The sequence below is a fragment of the Podarcis melisellensis genome (assembly GCF_964234715.1).
Source record: "Podarcis melisellensis genome assembly, chromosome: 5".
Taxonomy (NCBI): domain Eukaryota; kingdom Metazoa; phylum Chordata; class Lepidosauria; order Squamata; family Lacertidae; genus Podarcis; species Podarcis melisellensis.
The window spans coordinates 72,283,763-72,309,380 of NC_138537.1; the positions used below are offsets into that span (position 1 = coordinate 72,283,763).

The window sequence follows — 25,618 nt, forward strand, 5'->3', positions numbered from 1 at the left end:
AGCATGCTGGTGATAGATTAGTTGCTAAACTAAATGGTCTAGGGACCCCCAAAATAAGGTCCAGATGTACACTCAGTATAATTAAAGCACTGTAGACAGCCAAGGCAACTCACATACCATATTGGATGCTATTTGTTTTGATACCAGTTAGAATGGTGACACAGAATCAGCTTTGCCGGCGCTATTAATTTTCTGGTTCCAGAGGGTCAGATGTGTAATCGTGGATAATACAACACTCTGCACTTGCAGATGTCACTACTCCGGCAGAATGGGTTTTTGTAATGAACTGCTCTCCTTTTTCCACCAGGAGATGTTGGAGAGAGTCTTTCAATGTCTTTCCCCCAAAGCCATTACATTGAAGAGAGAATTTCAACAAGAGAGGAAAGGAGAAACAAATCCACAGATGAGTAGCTGAGTAAACAAAGCATTAGTAAATCTAACCATTTTCAAAGACATGGTTGTGCTTCCTGTTGGGGGGGAAAGTATAAGCAATAACATTTCCTTGTAATAAATTTAATTCATGGACATGCTAGAGTGAGAAGTCTACAGATAAAGGGTGGATCCTGACAATATATATCTGCCTGCTAGGGCTTGCTGCGGCCTGGCACCAGCCGCTAGCATGGCAAGCACAAACCATAACTTGCAGCTTCAGGTGTAATGGCAAACTATGGTTTGTTTGAACTTTGAAATTAGAGGACTCAGAATATGGGGGTGTGGATGGAAAGTGCAAGCCTGAAACTCAGACCCAACAGCGAAACTCTGGCATGACTAGACCACTGACATTACGTGACAACATGCCACTGACTTGCAATTCAGAAGAAAGTATCTCTTGTTTAAGCTTACCTCCGAGAGAAGTTAAACTAAGCTGCTTTTGTTAACACCTCAAAGTCAACACCAGGTATGGTTCCATATTTTAATGTTGCATTTTAATTTTGTTTTTAAGTTGTAATCATTCAATTTGTTTTTATTATTGCTTGTAAGCCGCTCTGAGCCCGGCCTTGCTGGGGAGGGCGGGGTATAAATAAAAATTATTATTATTATTATTATTATTATTATTATTATTATTATGTCATCATTCTTTCATCACTTACGTGTCATAATGCTGCACTGCTGCTGCCTACGTTCTCTAAGCACAAGGTATTACATCTTAGCTTTGTCCAGTATTTATAAAATTGTTCTGAACTCCTTTAACTTGCTCTTTGTTGACAGTCTCACCTGTTGTTCATCTCCTTCAGCCTAAATGCTTTCCTCCCATTCTCACCTTAGGTGTTTACCCTGGCTTCAGCTCAATTTTACCTACTCCAACTCTCCGTATTTCTGAGCAAAAAAGTATTGATGATTACTATTGTGTCATATTAAGCATCAGTGGAACTCATGAAATGAATAACTATGTCTCCTAACAGACAGTTTTTGTGGCAAGTGACACTGGGCATAACTTGTTGGTGCTTTTTTCTACTCCACTTCTTTTTACAACTGGGTGAATTTTTTTTTCTGTTTAGCCAAACATTTTTAGAGAATTAATTTGATTCAGTGTTGGTAATTTGTTCTGGCCTTCACGGTTTTATAATTTTATGATGTTTTAAGGATTTTACTGTACAGTGCCATAAAAAACAACCCTGAAATGAAATCCTCTTATAAATAAATAAAACCTGGCTGTTTGGCTGCTGTGAGGCATTGGCTGCCACAGGGAAGGAAGTTCTCTGGATGTGAATACTGGGGTCCTCCAACTCCTGAGCTGCTTGTTACACACACACACACAAAAAAAACAACACAGTGTGTGTGTGTGTGTGTGTGTGTGTGTGTGTGTGTGTGTCAGGGGTGCCAACTTGAATAAAATACTGTGGGGCCCAGGTAAGCCCTGCCACGCATAATCGATCACACACATACTATTTCACAGGGAATGCCTATCAACTTTGTGGGGGCCCAGCCCCCTCAAATATTTTATTGTGGGGGGGGGGGGCAAAGCCCCCATAGCCCCTAAGAGTTGGCTCCTATGATATATATCCAGTGCTTTTTTCCTTAAAAAAATGTTTGGGGTACTCTCATTTTCCTACTCACATTGAAATACTGCCCCTCAATGAGGCTAAACTTAGATTCACAAAATGTTTAGGGGTTGCATACCCCTGTGTACCCCCAGAAAAAGATGATGGTTGATATAACCATCATCCAAACAAAAACCAAATAAATAAGGGCACCCAAGACTGCCATGATGTAAGATCTAAATAGCAGCCAAGCAGCTTACTCTCATATTTAAAAGAAAGGAGGATTTAAACCTCGAAATAAGTGCCTGCTTCCCAAATTTATCAGTGCAGCTCCTTCTTCATGTAAATTGGGTAGGCGACAGATAGTGTTATCCCTAATCCAGTCAGCCTTCTGCCAGCAGAGCCATATTTGATGTATTAGATTAGCTATAAAAGCAGCAGCTGCTCATTCTGATTTGTGGCAAGGGAAACTGAAGAGCTTTTGGCATAGACAGGAGAAGGCCCTTAAATAAAGCTCTTGTGGAGGTGAATTTAGGAAAGGGCTCACATCTGTTCTTACTTTGTGCGAATTTGTCCATGCTGTTTCACCAGAAAGTGCCAGAGCAACAAGGTGATGTTTTCAAGTAGCTGAGTGTAGACAGAAAGATTAATCGAAGAGGCTTTATCTTTAGGAGTACTCAGTGGGGGCTCTGTTCGGCTCACAGAGAATGCAGGGGCGCTCATTACCATTTCATCGTCTCTTCTCACTGCCTATAGTCTTTGGTCCATACTTTAATCACTGTAATTATCTATTTTATCATCCTGTGTACCAGTTTCTGTTGGGCAATTAGCACAGAAGCATATCCTCCATACGCAGATCTCTCCCCTCAGCCGCTTCTACAGTAGCCTCTTGGCAAATAGGAGGTCTGCTGCTGGTCTCCTCCCACCACTAGGGAGAAAATGGCGGGAGCTGCCCTCTGGGGCCTCCTGGGCTCTGAACCTGCCCAATGTGATTCCCCACCCCACAACAGCCTTTGATTCCTCACCTTGTTCCCAATGTAGATTTTGCACGCACCCCTTGTTCCTGATACAGATCTTTCTTTCCCTCTTGTTCCGCAACCCATCTTTCTACGCCAGGGGAGGACACCATTTTGTGGTTCACCTTAGGTGCCAAAATGTCTTGGGCTGGCCTTGGGGTGTGCACTGGAGCAAAGATCACTGTAGCTAGTATATCTGATTCAGAGGAAGGAACAGGTTCTCTCTCCCTGCCCACCTTTAAAATGGACAGAATTCTCCTAGTGAATACCATCCTTTATTGCAGTTAGTGGCAAAGTCCTTTGGTGGGGAGGAGTTACTAGGCAGAGTCTGGGATTGGACTTTTCCTGTTGAATGTGCATATGGTATTCCCTACTAGCTCTGCCTCTGTGCAGCCTGCCCATGTAACCAAAAGAGTGACAGCACAAGAAGCCAATTGCCATCAATGGTCATTGCAAATTGTGTGCAATTTTCACTATACAATCTTAATAGCAATTATCTGATTCATCGTTTACATCCACATTAACTGAAAGATTCACTAACTATACAGTACAGAAAATGCACTGTGCTCACACTACTGCCCTGGAAAGCATGGAAATCGTACATGTTGCCATAATACATAAAAATACATATCAGATATCTTAGCAAGAATCACCATGGCTTGGAGCAATGCACCACACACTGCAATGACCCTTCCTTATTTCATTAAGTTTGCCATTTTGTATTATTCAATCTATTATGTTCATATGCAGTGCACATCTAATGAGTCCAGTCCATTTTCTCTCAAAATGAAAAATTATATTGACTCCCCTACAATCAATGACCCCATTGCGCCTTGGAGCATATTGAAACCAAATTGGATCCTTAGCACAAAGACTAAGTGTTGTTGCTGAAGTATAAGGAGAGGGAACACAGAGGCTGTTTTGTGGGTGGGGGGAAAAGTCATACTATTAATATTCGATAACTTGGGATTAGAGCCAGTGAAATTGATTAACAGCTTTTAAAAATGGAGCAGCAAGCACAGCTGGTGCTAAGATATTAGTGTTTGGCATCGTATAAATAGCCAGACAGACATTCAAGGATCTTTTAACATCTTGGAAAGGGTAAGTATGCCAACAGATAACACCACGTGTGTTTTAAAATTATAGTAGGTATTCTCAAAGCAACTGAAGTCAATTAACCTCTGTTCTTTTCCCCTGCACTTTAAATTTAAAAGAAATGAATGGGTATTTTTTGTTCTCCTTTTACAATTATTAAAAAACCCTATCCTGCCGAGATATATAGTACATATGCAATGAGTTTTAGCTCAATGAAAGTTTTTATAGCCAAGCTTTAGAGCCCTGAAAATATGAGTTTACTGGGGAAATGCTGACACAACTGTTAAGTGTAATGGAGTGAGCCATGCTGCCATAATTTCTGATACAATCTTATTGATATGGGTAGTAGGGAGACTAAAGATACTGCCAATCATTTTATAGGCGTGTGTGTGTGATATTACTGTGCTATTTGGGAGATTAAATCCTCAGGTGCTTCTTTTTTCTGTATTAAGCATTAAAGGCTAAAAAAGTCTCTCTCTCTCTCTCTCTCTCTCTCTGTGTGTGTGTGTGTGTGTACACACACATCTCTCCCCCCTCCCATGTTGTGGTGTCATCCTGACAATGACAAAAAAGCAATACATTTTGTGCTACAAGCAAGAAGGAGCAAGTGATAAAATCTTCCTTGGATAATATTTATTTCAAAGATGCCCTGAGCACATGCTGGGATTAAATTGGAAGTGAATTGATTAGAATATAAATATGGCTTCAAAACTGTGTGCTAATATTCAGTTTTATATTCATGAAAATATAAGGGTTGGTGAGGGGAAAAGCCCATCTCAAAACTATCCAGAAAGTTTCCACAGTGCAGGATTTTATATATATATATAATGTGTATGTGTGCGCGCGCGCACGTGCGCAGCAGGGAATCAACTAGCCCTGGGCAATCTTGACAGGCAGCTGCCGAACTAACCTTGATCTTGAAACTTGGCTATCACTCTTCCTTTCTTGAGGCAAAATCAGAAAATTGCCTCAGATCTTCAAACTGCACAGAACTAATGACGAATCCACCAAACCTGAGTCCATATACCATCTACATCTAAGTTTTAAAATGACAAGAGTAGCTGTACTCTGTCACTCATTTCTCTGGTCCAGGGAGATTTGACACTTTCTACTATGCTACATACTTCAATCATCTTTAAACTATTTGCATCTGAACAGAGATTATTGTTTATAATAGAGCTGCTAACCTGTGACCCATAGCAGGCCCTGAAAAGGTTTTTGTCATTAAAAATAATAATATTGTAATTATAGACTGCCCTTGCGGATTCTCCACTGTGATGTCATGATGGCAAATGCTTTTTGCCCCCCTTTCCCTTATCTCTTATAAAGCACATTCAACATTAATTCCTTTCCTTTCATTCCCTTGATCTTGCTTACCATAAACTATGCTTGAACCTTTGTATTACCAGAGTAGCTGTTTATAAACCAAGAAGCTGGCATGGCTAGCTGTCTGAACAGCTGTCTGTGCTTGGATCCACCATTACACAGAGGGTGCGTGGAATTCTGGCTGCATTTTCTCCAGTCACAAGGTCAACACCCAAGAAGATGGACATGGAGCTGAGAGAGGGAGGCTGTCTATCTAGCCCTCTCTTTCTGGTCCAGGCCACACCCCTCACCAGCTTTACTTTACATCCTTCTTGAGTGTTTTCCCCTGGTGGGAATGTCTCCTTGAACTCTGATCACGAGCTGCTGGGAATTGTAGCTCTGTGAGGGTTAAACTACAGTTCCCCACTACAATTTTGTATCTCAACTAACAAAACAATATGTTTCGGGTGAGAGTGTTGCCATTATTCCTCTTTCTAGCATTTGCAGAAAATCTGACCACCCCCTTTTTACCCCCAGCTGCACTTTCTGTGAACCTCATAATGTTTTTTTTCTCCTTTCTCATATGAAAACTACCTTCAAAAGATTGGAGAAGTTACAGTCAACAGGGCGCCTGAAATGCTGACTGATTTCAAGCTACTATTTAAATGAAATTAATTCAGGGAGGGGAAACTTGAGGAGTATGTGCTCAGAATTTAAAGGTAAGCCTTTGTTTTCATACCCTTTCTGTCACTATGCACATGCAGAAACACATTTCCAGATACAATTCTGTGAACATTTCTGAACTATATCCAATTGCTTCCTGAAGCCTGAGAGTTAGCCCAGGTACCTGTACATGAAAAGTATTTTAAATCTCCACTCAAAGAGTTATACAATTGCTTACCCCAAGGAGAGATGGCAAAGACTTGCATTTGAGCAACATTCTTCACAGAATACCAGGCTTGTCAGAGGATTACAGTGTAGCTGAATGATTATAGCTACCTGATGCTTTAAATTTCAGATGCTCCCTTGGTATTCGCCTTCACAACAGTCTGAATTTTCCAGAAGCTTGCTGACATAATTTTGCACGTTATTTGAATGAGAGCTCTCCCGGGAGACTCACAATGAAGAAAGAAACTTTCTCTGCTTCTCATAAATCCTCATTTTTGCCTTATTCCACTTGTGATTTGTTTTTGTTTTGTTTTGCTTTTTTAAAACAAAAAACTGTAAATAGCCCAATTTACACATTATAGTCAGGAATGAGAACAACACATTTAGCAAGAATTGAACTTGAAGAGAAGTAATTAGTGCTGTGATCAAAAATTTCTTCTGCTCCCCCACTCAGGCCGACTATTTCCCATCAATTAAGAAGAAAAGAAATTGCATCAGAAATGAGCAAAGGGGAAATGATTTATTTTTTATACAAAATTTTCATGGGTGGGGGGGGTGAGGCTTTGTGCTTACCTTACTTTTGAGGTGACTGGAGGGTTTTGTCCTTCCTTTCGTTCTACAAATCACCTCCCCAGTGGGTTGCATTCTGCAGCCTCCCTGCATGCCCATGCTTCTCAAAAACTCCATGGTATCCTTTGCTGCCCTTGCTTGTAAGCGTAGGAATGCAGGGACACTGCAGACTGTGCACCTGACAGCTCTTCGTTGTTACTTTTTAAAAGTAAAATATCTCTACTTTTAAATAGATCTTCCTAGAAAGACTTTTCAGAGGTAAAAGGAAGGACTTCCTTAACAGGAAGATCAGAGAGTTCTGACAAAAACAAAAATGGGAGTGGAAATGGTTGACGATCACTTATTTGTCCCATGCCTCAAAGGGAAATAAATCCATTGAATACAGTCAGTATAAATAAAACTGCCATTGTTGCATTCAGTCCACAAATGATACATGTTTCTTGACCAATTTTCAGTGTCTTTTCTTGAAAATAAATGTGCTGGAATGACGTTGTTGGCATTTGTCTGTCTTGAAGGCAACGGAGTGTGCCTCCAGGGCTGAAGTCAAACTGCTGAGTTAGCAGCACCAAATTGACCCCCCTGGGATGCAAGCCTGGGTAGTGTGTATGGAGGTCCTGGGCCACCCAGATGACGAGACCACCCCCCTCTTGGCCTTGCTGATGTAGCCCAAAGGAAAGTAGAGTAATATGCTTGGCACCAGCTTGGCTGCAGGAGTTGCCGGAAGAAGGTATACAAGGCACCATTCAACTGTCCTAGGGACGCCACTCTGGATTTGTCTAAGGTTTACTCCTTAGCTTCTTCTTCTCCGGAAGATGCTCTGGAAGGCACTGGAGGTTTGGGACCAAAGTTTTCCCTCTCCTAGATGGGCCACTTTCCCAGGTTGATGAGCCCATCTGCCCCTCACTTTCCTCTACAGCACATGCAGTTGGACCCACTATTGGTCATGTCTGCTCAATCTGCCGGAGTCTGACTTTGTGTGCAGGGGAAATCTCTACCTCCCTGAGGGTTGACCCCCATCGGCTACCCTCACCTGGTTCAGCCAGCCAGTCAGAAAACCATTTCTAGGGCGTGGCCACTGTCATATTCTGACAGATTTGAGGAGGGACAGGTGAGGGGATAATATAATGGCAACGTAATTACTTAAGTCAATTACATTCCCACCGCTCCTCTGCATCCAGCCAGTCCATGACAGCCTTCCATCAGAGGACTGGGGAATGTAGAATGGGGAAGAAAAGTTTCCACACCACCCTTGGCCATCTCACAAAAATAAGACAAGCTCAATCATCATTTCCCCCCAACTCTAAAGAAATTGTTAAGGGCCCTGAGAAGGAGAAAGAAAAATTGGGCCTTTTTTATAGGGTAAGTTTTCAAGGAATTGTACTGTAGCTATCAGCACAGAACTAGAAATAACTAGAAATAGGCAACTATTTCTAGAACTTTCATTAAAATAGATGAGTATTTCATTACCAGCTTTACTGGAGAATAGGCATCTGCTCACATAATTTTGTCAGGAGCTGTTCATGTCTACACTTGGGGGGGGGGAGAGGTCTTATGCAATCCATTTGCTTCCAATTCTGATGCTGCCCCTAGACAGCCATTATCCTTTGTGCCCATCACAACCACCAGGTACCATAACAAAGATTTCATATTCTTAAAAGCAAATTAAAAGTCATGGGAGCTGAACAGCTGTCTGTTTCTGATTAGAGTATAGCTTCAGGGGATTTCTAGTGGGCAAACAGACAAGAGGGAGAGTTAAGGTCTTTCCCCACAGCACTACAGCCCTGATCTGATTCCCCTCCCCACAGGGCTGCTATTATTATTTTTCGAAATGTGAGTGATCTTGATTGTGCATCTTTAGCTTTGCTTCTCCTTTTGTCCTTAATAAGCTACTCATTCAAACCATTTTTTTTGCCCAGCTGCAGGCCTACATGACAGAAAGAGTTGACTTCCGATCTTGGCAAGAGGTTTCTTCCTCCTAGCAGATGGCTTAGGTGATCAAAGTAGATTCTCTTAAGGCACTGATATGTCTGCTCTCAATACCTGCCAGGACAGCTGGATCAAAACTGTTTTAACTGGCAACCTGTACTTGTGTCACTACTACATTCATGCATACCACATGTAGAGTGTTTGCTTCTAACTCTACAGGACAGTTAGCGCAAAAAAAGTAAAAAAAAAAAGTTTTAAAAAAACACACCAGCACACATAGAAAATGCTGTGTGAAGTTTGAAGGGGAAGAAGCAGTCTTCCTGCTGGGAGATGGCTGAGAGCGCTGTCAGCCTGTGGCAAGGTTTCTGTTTCTGTGTCTGTCAAAAAGACTTCTGAGAGTGAAAAGTAATGACATAAGATTTCTTCAGTGTTTATTCGTTCTGTTAGGGTAGTTTTCTGTGGAATCAAATTAGTAAAACTTAATTCACGATTCTGTGTGAACACCTACAAAATGGATCAGGATTTGCTAAGTGGTTCCTCCCTCTGGTTCATGGGAGCACTCATCCTGCACAAAAGGGTGGGGGGATACCATGACCTTCAGTGAGGTGTTGGATAGTTTTATCTGTCTAAGCAATACTGTCCATAATCAGGCAGGTCCCTTGTCATATACTGTCCAGGCATCTCCTGATATGATGTGGGGCCATTGCATTGATCAGCTGCAAACTCAGAGGTGACTGAAATAACATCCAAAACAGTCTATGTTATCTCCATCGCTACAAGGAGAAGCTGACACCACCATGGACCACAAAGCGGTTTTGTTGAACACCCAATTTCCTCTAATGTGCCACAGCTAGAGGGCTGCGCAGACCCTGGCAGACTACAAGGCAGTGTGCAGGAAGAGGACCAGCACTATCCAGAACAAAAATGCATGCAAGCTGGGAGACTTGATTTGTGCTCCTGCACCTCTGTGGCTATTCATCAATACTTTCAGATACAATTTTGTTTCTAGTGTTCAATCTTGAAGGAAAGGTAATCTAAGCGAATCTGCACTTAATATCAGGTTGTGTTGAAGCTACTGTTCTATTGTTATCTTATAGTTTTAAATGGTATGCTTCTTACTGAATGAAAACCCTCAGTTGTGAACCCAGCTCTCTCTGTGTGTGTGTATCTGTTTAGAGCATGGGTAGGCAAACTAAGGTCCGGGGGCCGGATCCAGCCCAATCGCCTTCTAAATCCGGCCTGTAGATGGTCCAGGAATCAATGTGTTTTTACATGAGTAGAATGTGTCCTTTTATTTAAAACGCATCTCTCGGTTGTTTGTGGAGCATAGGAATTCGTTCATTTTTCCCCTTCAAAATATAGTCCGGCCCCCCAAAAGGTCTGAGGGACAGTGGACCGGCCCCCTGCTGAAAAAGTTTGCTGACCCATGGTTTAGAGTTACTGTTAACAAATATCTTATCATAGGGCCTTCTTAATACTTGGTGGCCATGGTTGTCTTTCTTTCTTCCAGCCTGAACGCGTGAGAAGAGATTCATGTGGAAGGGGTTTTTTTGGGGTGGGGAAGGGAGGCACCACCCTTGCCACGAATGTCCCAATATGTATGGGAAGTTCAGAAGGGGGCTTGGAAGCAAATTCACTTGAACACCCTTAGAAGTCTCCTTGCAGTCAGGAACTCCCTCTTCCTTGCTTTACCTCACTACACTCAGCTGCTATGAGCAATTTAGCCTTGCTAACTTCCAAGAGGTTGGCTGGAAGGGAAGCAGCTTAAAGCAGGCAAGATAAGGCAGCGAAGGTGTGATGGCTTGTGAATGCCTCTGCTCACTCAGAGATACATATATACAGTCTTTATTTTACATATGTACAAGCAGCACGTTACAATCATGCATCCGAATCCTCCGGCTCAGATTCTGGGAGTGGCTTATGCCTGCCCCTTCTCCAACAGAAAAGGTGGGGAGGTTTCACATGATGCCTCTCCCCCCTCCTCTTTAACACTCTCCTTTCTTTGGCAGACGGAATAGGCATTGTTTCACTGTCTGTGCCAGAACTTCCTGTGCGGTGTTGAGGCTCTGGTTCAACATCTGTGAACTGCCCCGCCTCCTGGCTTTCCATTCTTTCCTCAATCGCCACTTCCTGCCTCCCTTCCTCTGCCTGTCTCTGCTCCTCCCCTTCATTCTCTGGCAATACCATGACAGAAGGGGACAGATTTTGCTCCCCTCTTCCATGTGTTCCTTTATGTATGAAAAGTCCCTGCTCCCACTTTGTTTCCAAAATGGCAGCAGCACAGCTGGATTAATTTCACGAGAGGTTAGGTTGTTTCTGTTTAATATGAGAAGTGGGATATTGAGCAGAGACAAGCAGTGACAGGGCCTGGAATGAGCAGCAAAATGCACAAATATTTTGAGCTATATCAGTGACTTAATATCAAAACAATGAATTAGTGAGATGCATCCTTAGACCCTACGTATAACAGTACCCAAACCACAGATTTTATAAAGGAAAGGAAAGACACAAAAAGGATTCTGTGCATAAAGGGGACAAATGGCAGCCACTGCGTTGCAAATCATCACTACATATGGTGGAAGACTTTTTTTAAAAAAACACACTTCTCAGTCTACTTTGTGTCATTCTAAATATGTCCTAAACAAAACTGAAACCTAAGCCAGAATGGAAAGGAAAAATAATATTGCTTGCTATAACAATGACTATCTGAAAAAGACCCACCGCAATTACACAGTGAAGGATGTGTGAGGCAGTAAAAGCTTTCCCTGCCCATAAACCTTCAAGCCATAGCCTTCAATATTTATGAGTTCAGGAGCAATGGTTATTGCTATGTGCCATTCTCATCCATCATGGATAAGCTAATGTATATATCACACTATTTAATAATAATTTCGTTTTATAAGCAGCTTTCCAAGCCACAGCTTACAATTTAATTGCAACTGTGGTCCTGTTCAGTTTGCTTCATTTTAGTACTTGGATTAAACCTGGAATACAGTAGAATAGATACTGGGGACATTACATAAAAAGTTTACTTTTATGCTTTTTGTTTTGCTGCTTATAGACCCAATGTGTTTTCAGCTAAATTGAATGAACCTGTTATGCTAATCCACAGTGCAACCTGATGTATGCCTACTCAGAATTGTGCACCATCAAGTAGAATGGACCTCACTCCCTAGAAAGTGTGTATTAAAACAAATAAATGGTCCAGAGAATGAGGCATCTCATAAATCTCTCTCTGTGTAACTGAGCAAGCCCTAAACCTGGTTAGTATTTGGGTAGGAGACATTCATTAGGGAATCCCATGTATGCCACTCTGATGTCCTTGCAGAAACATTGTACAGTGGTACCTCGGGTTAAGAACTTAATTCATCTTGGAGGTCCATTCTTAACTTGAAACTGTTCTTAACCTGAGGTACCCACTGCCGCCACCCAATTTCTGTTCTCATCCTGAAGCAAAGTTCTTAACCCGAGGTAATATTTCTGGGTTAGCGGAGTCTGTAACCTGAAGCGTCTCTAACCTGAAGTGTCTGTAACTCGAGGTACCACTGTAATAAGAGAGATACTTCACACAAGCACACCTTACTGATTAGAAACAGAAGTCAATTACTGAATATAAAAATATTCACTCATTTGAATCTGTCGCCTGATATGGATTCCAAATAGACAGCTTGTTCCCTTCTCCCTTTACTTCTAATAATAAATTGCAAGACCAGATCAGTATGTAGTTTATTATTTTTATCATTCAGAAACTATAGCCTTGTAGGTTACCTCGGTTACAACATGGTACTGATAATGGGTTTGATCCCCATAGGGGGGTGTATTCCTGCAATGCAGGGGGTTTGGTCTATGTTGCACGATACCTTTATAGTTAAATACCAATTTATCAGAAACATGGGGGTGCCAATGAAATTCTTTTCCCATTGTCAAATCCTTCTCTCTTGTAACATATAGAAACACTTACCCACCCAAAATAATTGAAAACAGGTCAAAACATTAGCAGGATTCTAAATGCACTTGTAATGTAACAGAAAGTATGGATAATTTTTAAATATGAAAAATTGGAGGAGTATTGATATGCAGTTGAAAACAGAATTAATAGGACCCATGGATGGGATGGGGGGGAAGTCAGGAGATTCAGAGTAATCTTGATATGTGGAATTTTAATGATATTATGATGTAACTTTATTTCTTCTCTCTTTTGTTCTTTTTCTTTATTTTTCTTTCTTTATTCTTGAAAATCAAATAAAAATATTATTAAAAAAGAAACACTTACCCAGCAATATGGTTTTTACTTTGTGCATTTCTCCAGTCCCACCAGTGGCAGTCAGGGATGAACGTAATACTGTAGTCAGTTTCCAGTACATGTCCCTTTCACCTCTGTTCATTCATTAGTTCACTCCATCTTCTTCCTGCCTATTCTGTGATTTAAAATAAAAATAATGCATGTAAATACAAATTTAAATACTTTTAAAAAAACTAGCTCTCAAAGTAAGCATTTCTAAATATATTCAATCTCAAAATACACATTTTCAGGGCATTTTATGTTATTTTTAGCTAAGAAGTGCAAAATCTGAAGGATAACCACATTGTTACCTGCACATTATTCCAGGAAGTACAGGTCAGTTCATAATCAGAATTTGGAAAAATAATAATTAATCAAGCATCCCTAGTGGTAGTGAATTATATGGAGCAGCAACAGGAAATACAATGTAAGCATGTCATGGCATTCGGTCCCTGTTGGAATATCTTACAGAAGGCCATGGGAAAGCGGAGCACAGAAATGTCAATTTCAGCAGCAAGCCCCATGGTTCCAGAAACATGAGTTCTTAGAAAATTGCAAGCCATCTGCAGCTCTTTGATCCTTACATAAAAGCCCCTGGCCCGTTTGGGAGGGAGTGTGGATTAGAAAAGTAATAAATAAATAACAAAAGAAGTGATTCATTTATTGGGCCACTTTTCATATTTATTCCCATCTCCAAACCGATCCAACAAGGAGGCACGCTAGGTAAATTCTGATAAATGTAAACGCTATGTGGTCAGATATATGGATTATTGTGCCTTACAACATGATGCTTCCTACACCCAAAAGATAAGAAAAGAACGTGTTTTCAGAATATATTCTGAATATATACAGATGGTCATACATAACTATAATGAGAGCTGCCAAATGACTGAGCAATTTTTAGCTTACTAATGTTCTTCCCTTTTGTCAATTAATGGATTACATTTAAACAGACATCAGTATAAATACCCTTTTCAGAAAGTGAGAGCAGTGTGCTTTAAGTCATTTTATTTTGATTTGTCATCAATGTGATACTTTGCATTGCTTAACTTGGTTAATTGAGTGCATTATGTTTCAATGTGGCATTGTAAGAAATAGTGGGATGAATTAATTTTTAAAAGAATATGAAACTATCTTTATTTATATATTTTTCATTACTATTATAAGAACATATCAGGGTCAAAATATCCTAAGCAATTAATTAAATGTACCCTTAACGCACAGCAGTGCTGTTTAAAATTTGCCATTCTTGATTAAAAGTGGTCTGTACCAATCATCAACTAAAGTTTAGTTGATGAATCTACCAGTTAAACCAAAGATAACCTGCAGTCCTAAAAGTAGCCAGATGTAAATGGGACACTCCTGTTGTCTCAGTGCTTGCTTAGCTAAGCACTGTTAATACCACAACATGCCCCAGATGTTAAGAACACAAATTGCCATCAAGGATTTATCTTGAAACAGCCATAGAGGTTTACTTCATTCTTTCCAAAGAGAGAAGAGCAGAGGAAACTGTGTAGTTGTTCCAAAAAATTCTCATGTTCCTTTCTATTGTATTCCATTAATTAACGAGGAATGGAATCTGCATTCAAAAGTTATCAAAGGAGAAAGAAATTTCAGTGAAATTCTTACGGGTGCATCAGTTCTTATACAGTGGTACCTCAGGTTAAGTACTTAATTCGTTCCGGAGGTCCGTTCTTAACCTGAAACTGTTCTTAACCTGAAGCACCACTTTAGCTAATGGGGCCTCCCGCTGCTGCCGCTGCGCCGCCGGAGCACGATTTCTGTTCTTATCCTGAAGCAAAGTTCTTAACCTGAAGCACTATTTCTGGGTTAGCGGAGTCTGTAACCTGAAGCGTATGTAACCTGAGGTACCACTGTACAGGGTTTCCACCATGCTTACTTAATTTTCAGGAGGACGAGGAATGTTTGAATGGTCCTTTCATTCTACAATTCTTTCACAAGTGGTCTGCACTCTGCATCATTCCTGAACACCTGCAATTCAATTAAAGCCCAGGGCAATACATTATGAAGTGTTTCCTCCGATGGGGCATTCCCAGTTCAAGGAGGATGAACAGACAGGGAGACCGCAAGGTGCTGGAGTATGTTTAGCAGAAAGCAAAAGATGCGTACTACCTTTGACCATGAATTTTTAGAATGACCTGACAAGCAGAAAAACAAAAGCATCTTTCGTGGGGGAGAAAAGCTTTTGAGAAACTGGAGGACAGATTGTGGCGTTCTTCCATGCAATAAGGGCAAGTCTCCCACAGGGATTTCTGCACAAGAGCAAGGGGAATCAGCTAAGCAGTTCCATGACCGGAAGCTGTGCAAGAGATCCCCCCCCCTACGTTCTGGATGTTTCTCCAACCAGTTGGGTAGGGTGGAAATGCTACATTAGCTTCCCAGTTTGTGCTTGAACTGCACTGGTCAACCCACACCCCTCTTCCTCCCAGTAAGCAACTGTGACCCACTTGCCAGGAAGCCAGCATAGTGGCTCTGTCGCACCTCGTGAGCAGCTTCTGGACTAGATGGGGTTTTGCAATTAATCCAGGAGCTCTTAATTTTTATGTTCACTTGCTATGTTTTTATGTTCACATTGAGTTACAGTGGTACCTCGGGTTAAGAACTTAATTCGTTCCAAAGGTCCGTTCTTAACCTGAAACTGTTGTTAACCTGAGGTGCCACTTTAGCTAATGGGGCCTCTCGCCGCCGCCACACGATTTCTGTTCTCATCCTGAAGCAAAGTGCTTAACTAGAGGTACTATTTCTGGGTTAGCAGAGTCTGTAACCTGAAGCGTATGTAACCTGAAGCATATGTAACCCGAAGTACCACTGTACATGTAAATCAATTCCTATTTTCCAACCTTACAAGCATTTCACTTCCTTCCCTATACTGTTGACTGAATGCTTCCTGCTTGAATGCAGGTGATCAGACCAGGAAACTCTCTTCCAAAAGGAGGCCTTTGTACTCTAGGGTGAATTCTTTCATATCTCTTCTAGAAATGCCAGCCCCAATACATCCAGTAATTGCAATTGGATTCTTGACAGCTGCCTATTGCCTCCCTTAAAATAAACACTAAAGAATAAAATCTGGAAAAGAAAAATGTTTAAGATATGCATTTTGGAGGTTAGCAAGTAGTTTTCCTTTATGGCTGACCACACAGCTTTTTAAGTGAGCAAAGATTTTGAAGTCTCTTGCTATCTTGACTGTGCAGGCAGTGTAGTTTGCCTGAGGCTACCTTAAGCGAATGAACTATCAACTTAATTTCTGCCTTTTTTATAATAAAACCTAATCTCATCAGAATGTAACTGTGTTATATCTATTCTGCAACACATATAGCAGAAAACAGTTACAGCCAATTTCTCCTTGGAAACTAAATGGCACAAAGTATATATTACAAAAGAAAAAATAGGTTGGTAGCTAAGCTCCATATCCCCCCTTTCTATATTTACCTCTTTCATTTTTGTTCGATTAATGCAAATTATGAGCTCTTCCTACATAAATAAACAGTTGTTGCTAAGCTATCTATATCTTCTGTGGCTTTCATTTCTATATGAAGGCATTAATTGATCTAAGAAAGCTCCTTTTTTAAAATCCAGGATTCAATGTTTAATTATGGGTAGAAGAGAGTGAAAATCCATATGGAAATTCTGATCCCAAATACCAAATACCAGCCACTCTGGGCGGCTTCCACAAAGACCAAAAATACACTAATATGCCATACATTAAAAACTTCCCTGAACAGGGCTGACTTAAGATGTCTTCTGAATGTCAGGTAGTGGTTTATCTCTTTGACATCTGATGGGAGGGCGTTCCACAGGGCAGGCTCCACTACCGAGAAGGCCCTCTGACTGGTTCCCTGTAGCTTTGCTTCTCTCAATGAGGGAACCACCAGAAGGCCCTCAACGCTGGACCTCAGCATCCGGGCAGAACGATGGGGGTGGAGACACTCCTTCAGGTATACTGGGCCGAGGCATCCCTGAGGCTCTGCACCCAGTATGACCGAACTTCTTGTGCACCCCTATATCCACCTCTGTGTGGTGATTCTCTGCAGCTGCACCATGGCGAAGGAAAAATGCAGAAGGCCTGGGATCAGCACTAGAATATCAGAGTTGATTTGTTTTAGACAAATGAACAGTTGAACTAAACATGTAGGGAGAAATGGTGACCAGGCCAGCTATCTCTACAGCAGTGTCCTTTTAACATCTTTAATATAAGCATGAAGCAGAATCTAGAAGGAATTAGCTGCACTGGAATATACGTGACAAGCAGGCCTAAGTACACTGGATAGCATTCATGGGCGTTACAGTGGTACCTCGGGTTAAGAACTTAATTCGTTCCGGAGGTCCGTTCTTAACCTGAAACTGTTCTTAACCTGAAGCACCACTTTAGCTAATGGGGCGTCCTGCTGCCGCTGCACCGCTGGAGCACAATTTCTGTTCTCATCCTGAAGCAAAGTTCTTAACCCGAGATACTATTTCTGGGTTAGTGGAGTCTGTAACCTGAATCGTATGTAGCCTGTAGCATATGTAACCCGAGGTACCACTGTACTATTATAAGAACATAAGAGCCTACTGGAACAGGCCAGTGGCCTATCTAGTCCAGCACCCTGTTCTCACAGTGGCCGAACCACAAGCAGGATTCAAGCCCAAGAGCCAACATGCGTTTTCCAACACTGGTATTCAGAAGCATTGCTGCCTCCAACTGTGGAGGCAGAGAGCAGCCATTATGGCTAGTTTATCAGGTGAAATTATGAAAGTAATAACTCACACTCAGAAATATTGAATTTGGATACAGTAGAAACGCAGGGGAAGTGCTTCCAGGCTCACTATTTTTGAGTGGGATTCAATCCCATGCCGGCAAATTCGGGAGGCACAATTATATTTGATTGGGAGTTCTTGCATAACAAACCTACTGGAAAGTGTGGGATAACATTTGCTTTGACACATCATCAAACCTCACCAGAAATAAACCAGAATGAATGCCAATCTCATCTAATCTCCTTGCAATCAAATCAGGATGAGTGCTCAATAAACAGGTCATCTGCAGGTACCCCCAGAAAGAAACATAACACAACTATGCCTTCTCCTCAGTTTACCCTTGTGAAAAATGCCACCAATATCAGAGATATCAGAAAAAAATATCCTCTCTCCACCTGAGTGTATAAAAGAAGCTCAAATATTAGGCCTTTTCAGATATAACGCTTAACCAAAACTTGATTCAAGTCCAGATTCTTATCGTCTCAGCAGAACTCAAATGACAAATTTATGCCTCTTTGTCTAATGGGTGTGAGAGGCTGCCAGACTTTTGCTAGGGAACCTTTGAGTTAGATACATTTGCAAACAATGTATTATAAGGAGGAGAAGCTGATACTAAGGCAGGCTTCTCTCTATAAATCTATATTGTTCCAGGAATGCAACACTTGATTTATACCAGCCAAAGTTCTCACCTAGTAAAGAAAGGGTTTGTTTCTGTAATCAAATGCAACATATGACACTTTACCCTTACTTATTGTGCAATCTTTTCCCACTATCCTCTGATTATGCTTAATGCACACTTTTAACTTAAAGTGGAGGTTCAGGAACACATGCATCGTTTCCTAGGTCTTTAAAATATCTATCCATATTTCTTTATTAGCAGTGTGGACTTATGCACCATACAAAACTAGACTAATGGATAAGGGATAAGCTTGAAAACCGCTGTGACATTATTCAATTTTCCGCAGCCATTCCACATACCAAGTTGCTCCTTATTTACGCACGGGAAAATGCCTTTCTGTATCACAAATCAACCCAGAAAACCTCTTGCATTAGGCCAACTGAGGGACATGTGAAAGCACCTTTTGATAAAGAGCATACATTAGGAAGATAACCTGATATATAATAGACCTCTCCCGCAATTTGTTTGATCCATTGCTTTCCTGGAAAACAGCATTGAAAATTCGAGGCATGATGATGCCTGTTGCAAAAGAGGTCAAGCCACGTTGTGCATATATCCACTTTCTTGATTTTATGAGCCTCTTGAACACACTCCAATTTGTACATTAGGGAATAATAAATACATAGAATTTACAGCATATAGAACCTGTTACAAAACTTCACTAATTTACTTTTTTTTAACCCTCTGAATGTTGCAGCTAAGGTTGCTCCTGGGTATTTTCTGTTAAAATTTGCGGTTGGGGGTGCTTAAATCTAATCTTAGCACTGAAGACATGGAAGCACACTGAAGCACAGCCAAAATGAGTGTCAGAATGAGTGTTTCTTTCTGTTTTGAAATTCAAGGTTCAAAGAGTTTAGGCTAAATATTGCAAAACAACATTGCATGGCAAGGCACTTTGCAAGTCAAACCCACCAACCATTGAGTGGGGAGAGGAGAAGATATCTGGCTGCTACCTTTCCATTCTAGGTGTACTGGTGGGTGTATTGTTGCCAGTACCAGCTGTTTGAAAGTGCATGGCTGATGGCTGGGATGTTTTCTTGACATGAGAGTGACATCAGAAAGGAAGCAGAAATCAAGAACAATCAGAGGTAAACTGCTCAGTGTGATGGGAAAAGATTAAAAGTAAAGCCCACCTTGGCTTAAAAGGTGCACACTGATAATTCTCACAAATGTTATGCATCTGACATTTGGGAAATATAAGAACTTGGGAAAATTCATTAAAATCCAATTTCATGTAGAGCAGAGATAAACAGCATAGGGCTCACACACCTTGTTTAGCTCGGCGGAGTTTTCCTGAGCCAGCCCACCCAAGCTAGCCATTCTGGGGAAAGTACAGGAAGCCTGCAACATACACACATTTAACTTGTGCGCATTCAGCTTCACGTGCTTGACAAAAAAGAGACACATTAAAATTAAAAGGGGGATGGGCATCCAGGAAAAAAGACTTTGTGATCCCTTGCATCATGACACCCAATGTGTTTTGACTATGTGTGATTTGGCTTTAGGCAAGATCCCCATGGAATGTAACCCCCAAGTTTGTTGTGGCCTGAAAAGCATTTCTAAGGGTATGACTTTGGCTGGTCTAATATGTCCCCCTGCCAATATACTGTTAGTTGCTTATTTATTCCTATTCAAGCAGACATCTGAGAAATGCCTTGTGCATGTAGCCAACCCGTGGTAGAACAGCTGGCACAGGTGCCACTTTCCATCATGCACATTCCTCCATGCAGGCAAAACCCCAACTGAAAAGCCCAGACCTCACATCACATTATGTGATCACATTATCACATTACATGTGATGTGATCAAGGCTAAAGAAATGTCATGATCTACTGCCACCAGAAGAGGATCATCCCCTAGCGAGGCATGTGAGACAACCTCGAACATCCAGAGATTTGTGTGTACGCTCCAGGTGAATTTTAAATGTAGTCCAGTGGGTGATCTCAAGTAAATCATTGCAATGATTCTTCCTTAATATGTATTTCATTTATTCCTTTTCAAATGTAACCTTCTACAAATTGCATGAACTGAAGATAACAACTGTTTATATCATTTGCAGACGTAGACTCAGGCCAGCCATCTATTGTTTCCCTACCGCCCAAATATTATCCATAACTTTGCTTTCTACTCTCTCAGCATTTCTGCTAAAGCACCTCCCTTAAATCATACCTATGAATCTCACCACAATGAAAGGAAGAACTGTCTGCACTCCAAAAATTATCATCAGAGCTTTGCTGAGAAAGTCTATCCAAAGTGTTACATGACCACATAGCTGTGATTCATGAACGCAGCCAGACTCTTAAATTAATTCTTAATGGTATTTTGCTAAATTTGAAATGCAGTTCCATTACTACAGTCCATAACCTAAATCTTGCTATACAAAAAAGACCACACGCCAAAAATAGTAACAAGGGTGGGGCTGGAAGAGGGAAGCTGTGTCATGAAAACAATTTTATGTCAAACAAACTTAATCACCTAGGTTACAGATCACCTCAAGGATATATTGATTTTGCATGTGGATGTGAGAATGAAAATATTTGACACCCAAAATGGTAGATACACATATGAATCACTTAGCCTCTTCCAGATATGAACAGGAATTTTCAGTGAAGGTGGTGTTGTGTAGACCAGATATAGAGGACCTTTGGCCAACCAGATGTTACTGAACTACAATGTTCATTATCTCTGGCCATTGGACATGCTGAATAGAGTTGATGGACATTGTCATTCAGCAAAAACTAGAGGGCCAAACATTCTTCGCATCTGGTTTAGATTGAAATGTTCTTGTTGCACTCTATTTATAAATACTGAGTAGAACTAGTGTTGAATACAACCTGAATTGTTTAATAATTCTTCCCCCCTCCTTTTTCTGTATTTTAATAAACTGAAATAAACTATTTACTGTTCAGTTTAACCCCCTGATATTTGCTATTGTAGTGGGTTAAGCTATAGCGGAAATCCCCATCTGCTACAACAACCTGGTATGGTAGGCTGATATTATTAATAGGTTATTACAGATTGAGGGGGCAATGAACCAGAGATGAAAGGCCACAATGTTTTTTGTGGTTGAGGTAAGATTTAAAATGGGGATTTCAACCTTATAGCTTAGTTCTCTTAACTCCACAAACCAAAATAGGTGTTTAGGTATATAAGTTGTGTGTGTGGTTTTCTTTTAAAAGTTCAAGCATTTGAATCATTCTCAGCAACCTTGTATTACATTATGCCAATCTTTTAAAAGTTTACTGAAGAAATGGAAAATGTAAAACTATTTCTTCAGGCCCTTGTCTGGCTGTTAGAGCTAGAAGGTGACAAATTAAAAACCTGTCACCAACACCAGCCAGAGAAATAGTGTATTGTCAAACCTTACTTTGATGAGCAAAGGGCTTTAAAATGTGAAATACAACTCTCCTCTAAAACACAGGTCTCCATAATCTGGGGGGGGGTGCCTTTTAAACCTCCAACCATGTCAGCCAGATGAGAGGTGCCAATATTTTTTAAAGCTTCTCCAGCATTTTAATACTGTCGTAAGTTGGGTAGGCAGTGTGCCTGAGTCCCTCCTAATTCCTGGATTCAGAAAAGATTCGGTTGTTGAAATATCAAGGCCAGGTTCTTGGTAATGGCCCACTAAGTATGGGTTGTTAAGGTAACAAAGGAAGTGGCTTTGTGCCACCAGACAAATGGGTGACTCCGCTCATCTGGCTGGTTGTTAGAAGGGCAAAAGCCAGGGTTGAGGTGTGTGTGTGTGTGTGTGTGTGTGTGTGTGTGAGAGAGAGAGAGAGAGAGAGAGAGAGAGAGAGAGAGAGAGAGAGAGATAGAAACAGGTAGCAGCCTGAAGCTTGTGAGGGAAAATCATGCTTGATTTCAGCTGGAATCCAAGGCTTTGGCCATAGGAGAAGCAAGACCTTCTTGGGGTGTTAACACTGTGAGTCCCTCCATCACAGGCTCAGGTTGTGTATATGTGCAAATGAACAAGTGCTATTTTTATAGAAAAAGAGGTTGCAGAAGTCACCATGAACACCTCCCTTGTTCTCTTAGAAAGGCAATGGTGCTAGAACTGAGAGGTGCTAGAACTGAGTTCCATCAAGTTCTGGCTAAAAATATTCCCTGAAATGAGCCATATATCATAAAGACACCACAGTCTCCACTGTCCCTCATTCCAAGGAAACCAAACACTGGGCAAGTGTCTGGAACCCATGGAATCTCAAACTGCTCAGAGATCGGAGGTGTGTGCAACAATATCTTCCCTTTCCATCCAACAGGCAGCTTATTGTCCCTTTTGCTTGTCAAATCTATGGAGTCTCCTCTTGTCCTGACATTCTTAGAGAACTCTCCAGCTCCACACAAGTGAACACTGGGGCTGCTGAAGTTATTTACAGAGAGAAAGAGAGAGAAAGAGAGAGAGAAAGAATAGGAGAGTTAGAGCCTATAAAAAGATGTTAATTATGTGCTAAAGTCTGAATAATTAGTTGCAATAAGCCACAGACTGAGCTCTTTAATGACTGCCTGCTCATTTGAATTATATACAGGCTACTCATTAGGAAAAGGGAAATTTTTAATGTGGGATGTTGTTGTCCATTATATCAGAGTATTCACTTTAAGAATAAGTAATTTATGTGGAACATACTGTGCACAATCAGTAAAAATTAATAACAATTAAGACACATAATTAATTTATTTGTAAAAATGTATATAGTGCTCAATCCAGGGCTTTTTTTCATCCAGAACTCACTGGAACTCAGTTCTGGCACCTTGCAGGTGGGGCCCCTTTGCCATTATAAGGGAACAAGGGACACATTCATGGTGAGTTTCAGTACCTCTTTTCCTAGAAAATAGCACTGGTTTGATCATATACTGTATAATATCTAAGGCACACACATTGAACTCTGACTCCCTCTGCCAACAGAAGCCCTCCTAGAGTCTAGCAGAATTGTCTGCAGCAAAACTGGCTTTCACTTCAATGTTACTGTGCTGAATAATTCATTACAATTACACAATTAAACTGATAAAAAAAATTCAGTTTGTTACTCAAACAAGCAGATTTTAAGCATATCACTCAACAATCACAAAAGTAGTGATGAACAACCTACTGCAATTATGTTCTCCAGTCTCACTTCAGCGTAATTGTTTCATGATAGGAAAACAGAAGTCTACATTTAAAAGGCTGGCATCTAAAGGTATTATTAAAAAAATACCCCCTGGGAAATAAAATTGACAAGTCACAATTAGGATTCCTTCAAAGTATGTTAGTTTTGTTTACTCCCCCCCCCTTCTATACACAGTACAGCTACATTAGAAATATCATTTTAAAGTAATTGTGTGCTGTCTAATCACCTCATCTGTCATTGAATTTATTGGAAGATCAGTTAGAGCCAGCTACCTTAGACTTGTTATATCATAATTACGTTGTTGTTTAAGAAGAACCCACAGAAAATGAAAATGAAATCCACAAAATGAAAATCCAATTAACCTAAGACAAGAGCAGTGGAAACTTGGCAAACTCTTTGGTTAACACTTTCCTTCCTAGTATTTAACAATTACCTCTGACTCATATTATCTTAAAGCTGTATTGTGCATATGCTGCAGCACTTGTGGGATCAATGGAGAATGTGTACAAACCATGGTGATTCTGCGCTAAAATATTATCTTAAAGACTTCAAAAGAAAACATGACAAAGGGGGTCAGCAACAGAGTGCACATTTGATGCAGCAAAGTCAACATTTCAAGAGAAAACATTACTAAATGAAATCATATATAAAATGCACATTATACATAAAATGCACATAAAATGCACTAAGAGACAGACAAGATGATCCTCTAACTCATGTCTGTCCATATTCTGTTAAACTGAGCAATATTGCAAATTTCTTCAATGTAGTCAGTCACAGGAGTACAGTATTTTGTTTTCGTTATTTTCTTGAGAGAGATATTTTTGTAACTGTGCCCTAATTACAGCCATGCAAAGCAGCACTTTCTAAGAGTGCCGACAGCTGGAGTGAAGTTGTACACTTTGTGGATTGTGAAGATGCAAACATGGTCACAAGATGATTGGTTGTCAGCTGATTTACACCATACCTTCTATACAGAGACATTTTGGTTGGTCAGTCTAGCTGGCATGTACAGAGATGCAAGAACCCCAACAGAGTATATAACCCAAACCTGGTGGATTGGAGTGCCTGTAAATGTTTTTCATTTTTACATCTTTATCAGGATTTGGTCAGCCTGTTTTATTTACAAATTGCCAGTCAGGAAGTCTTGATAATCCAACCTGGAGAAAGGTATGGCAGGTCAGCACTTGCCACAGGTGAGCAGCCTTACAGAAGCCAAAAGCTCATCCCGAGGTGGCATATTTGTGGTGGATGCCACAAATCAAATGACCGGAATATACATAAAGGACAGTACTTGGAGGGTGTACCTATTTATGGCCCTGGAGTAATGCTTCTGACCAGGAAACCCTTTAAAAAGAATGACTAGATGGAAAGACAGCTATCACCCCCTAGGAGGCTGAACCAGGCAAGCCAAGAAGGAGAAAAGAAGCTGGACTGCATGCTGACTTTTCTGGAGCCTGAATGGCTTGGATAAGGGCTTAGAGGGAATTCTTCTATCAGATCACAACTCCACCGATGAGAGAACAGAGCAGTCAATGGAGCAGGACTTAGCCTGGTGAGCATATAGCTAATGGTTCCCCTCACCCTACCAGACACATCTATCTTGAAAGAGAGAGATGCGCAGATCACAGGGTACCTTGGGATGAAATAAAGAGGTATCTTTTATAGCTAGAGAAACCTAAATGAGGCTGAATTCCCCATTCAGAGGCTTTTATGTAACTGGAGGTTTGGTCCATAAAATATTAACCCGATCAATGTTAAGATACACCACTAACGGGGGGAAGAAATGATACGTTTGGCCAACATCAAACTTTAAAAGGCTTTTAAAACACTGTAGCATTCCCTTTAGCCACTATTTATAAAAAGAAAACATTGGGGTGGGGGGAGAGAAAAGAAAAGAAAGCAGCACATGGTGGGAAAGTATCAGTCAGGGTCAAAACGTATTTCAGACATTAAGGAACATTATGCTCTTGCTTTACTAGAGATAATGGGGGGAAACTGGCATACACTACA

General features: G+C 40.8%; 1 long non-coding RNA gene across 1 annotated transcript; it reads left to right on the forward strand.

The window, feature by feature from the left end:
- The first annotated feature begins 1,150 nt into the window (after positions 1-1,150).
- LOC309371203 lies at positions 1,151-9,511 on the forward strand. Its single transcript, XR_014168906.1, has 3 exons — positions 1,151-1,329; positions 6,002-6,117; positions 8,773-9,511. It is a non-coding gene; the product is annotated as an uncharacterized lncRNA (long non-coding RNA).
- The last annotated feature ends 16,107 nt before the right edge of the window (positions 9,512-25,618 follow it).